Here is a 6,532-nt window from a genome sequence, read left to right as displayed (position 1 = left end):
CTTCTTCTTTATCTGAGACCTGACACACTGCATGCACGGTTTTTTTACACTGTCTTCCTTTAGCGGACATTGACTTTTTCCACCGTGTGCTTTGTTTCCGCAGTAGCTGGATTTATGAATATGCTTGTATGTATCAGACGCTTCATATTTTTGCTGCCTTTTCAATTGTGTAATTCGGTTTTGTTCAGCTCTTTGGAACTGTTGCTTTTATCTGTGCACTGCGCCAGTTCACGGAGCCGCCGTGTACATGCATCGAAGGTTCCCAGCTGTGCTGGTGCCATCTCGTGCTATGTCCATGGCTGTATTTAATGTTACCTTAGTCCTGGCACTTAAAACTTTCTCTCGCAGTTTCGCTGAGTTTGTGTCAAACACCACCCTGACCATCTCATCTTCCTCTCCATAAGCACAGTCCTTCACCCGTGAATATTTAGTGGGAGTTTGCTATTGGATTGCCGCTGACGGACGGCCTTATATGGGCAGGCACTAAATTACAAACGCCAGCGCAGCCTGTCTATGAACTTAATTTAAAGTGTAGGTTTACATCGTGCTTTGTTTCCGAAGTAGCAGAACTCATGAACATGGTTGTATATGTCACTCGCTCGCTTCTTATTGTTTCGCTGCCTTCTCAATTATATAATGCATGTTTTCTTCAGCGCTTTTTTGAGGTCTTCCTGATTTTCTATGTGCTGCGTGATTACGTGGGAGGCGTGATGATGTCACACGAAACTCCGCCCCACAGCGTTGAAGCTCATCTCCATTACAGTAAATGGAGAAAACTGCTTCCAGTTATGACCATTACGCGTAGAATTTCGATATAAAACCTGCCCAACTTTTGTAAGGAAGCTGTAAGGAATGAACCTGCCAAATTTCAGCCTTCCACCCACACGGGAAGTTGGAGAATTAGTGATGAGTCAGTGAGTGAGTGAGTGAGTGAGTGAGTGAGTGAGTGAGTGAGGGCTTTGCCTTTTATTAGTATAGATATATGTGTGTATATACACTGTGCACAATTATTAGGCAAGTTGTATTTTTGAGGATTAATTTTAATATGGAACAAACACAGTGCTATCAGTCAATCCAAAATGTTAATAAACCTGAAACCTGAAAGTTTCACAACGGAAATGTGAGTGTGAACATCATCAGGGGAATACATATGTGCGCACAATTATTAGGCAACTATTAGTGTGCAGATTTATTATGCAACTAAAGGAAAAATGAAAATTTTCCCATCTCACTTGTTTATTTTCATCTGTTATAGTGAGAATAATAAACAAACACCTCAAAATTTACAAATAAACATCTCTGACATTTCAAAAAAAACAAATCAATCAATCAATGACCAATATATCCACCCTTCTTTCCAATAACAGTCATAAGCCTTTCCATTCATGGAGTCTGTCAGTTTCTTGATCTGTTGACGATCAGCTTTTTGTGGAGCAGTGACTACAGCCTCCCAGACACTCTTCAGAGAGGTGTATTGTTTTTCTCCCCCGTAAATCTAGCGCTTAAGAAGTGCCCACAAGTTCTCAATAGGGTTTAGGTCAGATGAGGAAGGGGGCCATGTCATTATTCCTTCATCTTTAAGGCCTTTACTGGCTGGCCACGCAGTGGAGAACTTCGATGCAAGTGATGGAGCATTGGCCTGCATAAAAATCATGGTCTTTTTCCGGTATCACTGCTTGAAGAAAGTGCCTTCGAAAAACTGGCAGTAGGTTTGGGAGTTGATTTTGAGTTCATCTTCAATGCAAATAGGTCCAACTAGCTCATCTTTAAAAATACCAGCTCATACCAGTACCCCACCTCCACGTTGGAATGGAGCTCTGTGCCCATTACTGATCCACAGGTCCATCCATCTGGTCCATCAAGAGTCACTCTCATCTCATCGGTCCATAAAACCTTTGAAAAAAATCTGTCTTCAGAAATTTCTTGGCCCAGTTTTGACGTTTCAACTTAGGTTTCTTGTTCATGGTGGTTGGGTTTCAGCCCTCCTTACCTTGGCCATGTCTTTGAGCACTGAACACCTTGTACTTCTGGGCACTCCAGGTAGGTTGCAGCTCTGGAATATGAAAGTACTGGAGGATAATGGGTTCCTGGTAGCTTCACGTTTGATTCTTCTCAAATCTTTGGCAGCTAATTTGCATCTTTTGTTCTCAACACGTTTCTTGCGACCCTGTTGACTATTTGCAACAAAATGTTTGATGGTTCTGTGTTCACACACCAATATCTTAGCAATTCCAAAAGTGCTGCATCCCTCTGAAAGACTTTTTACAATTTTTGACTTTTCAGAGTCAGTTAAATCTCTTTTTTGGCCCATTTTGCCTGAGGAAAACTAGCTGCCTAATAATTCTGCACACCTTGATATAGGGTGTTGATCTCCTTAGGCCACACCCTCCCTCATTACACAAATACACATCACCTGACGTGCTTAAATCCAATAGGCATTCAAGTTAATACAGCTTGGAGTTGGAATATACGCATAAAAATGATGATGTGGTCAAAATACTCACTTGCCTAATAATTGTGCACACAGTGTATATATGTGTATGTATGTATGTATATATATACACCTGTAAATATATGTGTATGTATGTATATATATATATATATATACTAGCAGAATACCCGCGCTTCGCAGCGGAGAAGTAGTGTGTTAAAGAAGGTACGAAAAAGAAAAGGAAACATTTTAAAAAAAATATAACATGATTGTCAAAGTAATTGTTTTGTGTATTTGGCGGCAGCGTCACAAAGTTTTTTTCATCTAGCTGCATCAGAAAATGTACCACGACGTCTGACACGCCTCCTTTTTAGTGTTTTCTCACAGCTTGGATTGCTGCTGTCATATATATATACACACACACACACACACACACACACATATACATACATACATACATACATACACATACAGTAATCCCTCCTCGATCGCGGGGGTTGCGTTCCAGACCCCCCCGCGATAGGTGAAAAATCCAAAGTAGAAACCATATGTTTGTGTGGTTATTTTTATATATTTTAAGCCCTTATAAACTCTCCCACCCCGTTAACATTATTAGAGCCCTCTAGACATGAAATAACACCCTTTAGTCAAACGTTTAAACTGTGCTCCATGACAAGACAGAGATGACAGTTCTTTCTCACAATTAAAAGAAAGCAAACATATCTTATCTTCAAAGGAGCGCCGTCATAAAGGAGCAGGAGCAGAGAATGTCAGAGAGAGAGCGCAAAGAAAAGCAAACAATCAAAAATCAATACATGCTTTTAAGTATACAGAAGCACCGCGATAAAGCGGCATTTTGTAGAGGAGCGTCCGTGTCCTCTGTGCAAACAGCCCCTCTGCTCACACCCCATCCGTCAGGCAGAGAGAGCGAGAAAGATAGAGAGAAGCAAACCAGCACCGTGCGGGAAACATATCTTATAGCATTGAGGAGTTTTAGTTAATATGCAATACATGCTCTGATTGGGAAGCATCTAAGCCATCCGCCAATAGCATCCCTTGTATGAAATCAACTGGGCAATCAAACTGAGGAAGCATGTAACCTAAATTAAAAGACCCATTGTCCGCAGAAAGCGGCGAACCAGTTAAAAATCTGTGATATATGTTTAGATGTGCTTACATTTAAAATCCGCGATAGAGTGAAACCGCTTGAAAGTCAAAGCGATATAGCGAGGATTACTATATATATATATATATATATATATATATATATATATATATATATATATATATACACATATATACACATATATATATATATATATACATATATACACATATATATATATATATACACATACCTATCAACATCATATATACACACACATACATACATACACACACACAAATTATATATATGTGTGTGTGTGTGTGTGTATATATATATATATAGCTTTTATATATGTGTGTGTATAGCTTTGGTCACTGAGTGCAAGGGAGAAATAATAAAATATAGTCTATAAGTTATTAAACAGTAAAACATTAACGTTTTAAGAAGTACAGGTACATTGAGCACTACTGGAGTGGTTGCGGGTAAACTACATTTTAAAGACTGTGTAACACAACAGGTAAGTAACTAACAGCAGCTAAAATATATATGGATCATCTCTCGGTAGTAGATCCCTTTTGAAAGGCGCTACACGACGGCTGTGGTATAGAAATTACATTTTCTATGTGAACGTTCAAATTTGTGCCTCTGGTAATGTGCCTTACCGGCATTTAAAGAAAATTAGTTTTGTGTCCTCTGCAGTGTTAAGAGAAAGGCTTTGGTTTGGGAAAAAAGGTGTAAAGAAAGGAAAGTTGCCTTTTTCTTTTATATAGTATAGAGAGATGTGTTCGCTGGACGTTATGATCGCCTTTTGAGGACAGTCGCGGTGGGTCTTGTGTAGACTGGTGAGACGTCCCTGCCATTAATCGGCTGTGATGGCACTGTCAGTCCTCTACTCGTGTGCGTGTCTTCATAATCCGGGTGAGAACCTCATAATCGTATACGTGCAAAAGAAAGTGTGAATCGCCTTAATATTATTTTGCCGTGGTGTAGAAAAGGGGTCCCGTGTTTGCACTTGTCTGGGCTATAGCGCAGGGGAGGATGAAAAAATTAAAAGTGCTCACTTTGACTTAAGGCAGAAGCGCAGTCAGCGTCTCAAAGGCCGGCACAGCTATGCACGCGCTGGCTGCTCGACTTTTGCAGGGCAGGAGACCCCAGTTTTTGCAGACACGTTCATGATATCAAAAGTCTCAGCGCTCTTTGGAGGTCATTCATATATATATATATATATATATATATATATCAAAATACCGCCCGCAGCGGAGAAGTAGTGTGTTAAAGAAGTAATGAAAAAGAAAAGGAAACATTTTAATAATAACGTAACATGATTGACATTGTCATGAGTGTTGCTGTCATATATATGCCTGCCTAAATAAGTCACCCTCGCTTTGCTCTTACTTTATTTACCGTTCATTTAATCATGGCTAGTGGCGGAAAAATTATAAAATGGAAGGAGGATGGCTTTACCAAAACAATTATTGATGGCGAATCGATTATTCATAAAGCTTGAATTGGTGATCTGTTTTTCTGTGTTAACCTCATATTTTTTCATACTTCTTCTCAAACTAAGGTGGTGCGAGGGTAAAATGAATCGGGATGCGCTGATCAAAGTAATCGGTGTACCAGGAAATCATGCATTGACAAAAGCTCCCTTTGCTTGTAATGCAAAGTGTGATTAAATGCATTATTTTTAACGCGTTATGGAGCACATGCATCGAAGCTTCTCAGCTGTGCTTGTGCTAAGAAAAGGAAAGATTTTAAAAATAACGTAACACGATTGTCAATGTGACCTTTTGTAAGTAGTGCCTGGAGGATTCAGTGTGGAGAAACTCTATAGAGTTTATAGAGTTCTTGTGTATTAACTTGTGGATTTTTCTGTGAGTTGCTTCGGAAGACGGCGTTAGCTGCAGAGCTCAGCTCAGAGCCAAATGAGGTAAATGGGAGGGGAGATGATGACGTGACTCCCCACCCGCCTTAACTGTCAATCCCCCACAAACACAGTCTCTCGGAATTTGCATAAGCACACCCCTTCACCTACAATTTTAACTTAGTTATAAAGTGATCAAAACTCTCGTTTATATCCTCCGTCCTCTCATTAAACTGGTATCCCGCATCACCTGTGGGTATGTGAAACGCCAGCGGTAGCCTGTCTATGAACTTAATTTAAAGTTTAGGTTTACACCTTGCTTTCTTTCCGAGGTAGCAGCACTCATGAATATGGTAGTATATGTCACTCGCTCGCTTCTTATTGTTTCGCTGCCTTCTCAATTATATAATGCATGTTTTCTTAAGCGCTTTTTGGAGGTCTTCCTGGTTTTCTATGCACTGCGTTGACAGTCAGTTCACGTGATTACGTGAGAGGCGTGATGATGTCACACGAAACTCCGCCCCCCCACCTCATTCCAGCTCAACTCCATTACAGTTAATGGAGAAAAATACCTTCCAGTTATGACCATTAGGCGTAGAATTTCGAAATGAAACCTGCCCAACTTTTGTAAGTAAGCTGTAAGGAATGAGCCTGCCAAATTTCAGCCTTCTACCTACACGGAAGTTGGAGAATTAGTGATGAGTCAGTGAGTGAGTGAGTGAGTGAGGGCTTTGCCTTTTATTAGTATAGATATATATATATATATATATATGATGTGTATATATATGTTTATATGTATATATATATATACCTGTATATATATATATATGTGTGTGTGTGTGTGTGTATATGTATATATATATATATATATATATATATATATATATATATATATATATATATATATATATATATATAGGTGCATCTCAATAAATTAGAATATCATCAAAAAGTTAATTTACTTAAGTAATTCAGTTCAAAAACTGAAACTCGTATAGATTCGTTACACACGGAGTAATATATTTCAAGCGTTTATTTCTTTGCATTTTGCTGATTATGGCTTACAGGTAATGAAAACTTAAAATTCAGTATCTTAGAAAATTAGAATATTACATAAGACCAATTAAAA

This window comes from Polypterus senegalus, chromosome 7, assembly GCF_016835505.1.
Source record: "Polypterus senegalus isolate Bchr_013 chromosome 7, ASM1683550v1, whole genome shotgun sequence".
Taxonomy (NCBI): Eukaryota; Metazoa; Chordata; class Cladistia; order Polypteriformes; family Polypteridae; genus Polypterus; species Polypterus senegalus.
The sequence above is the reverse complement of the archived record's forward strand: the minus strand, read 5'-3'. Positions refer to the sequence as shown.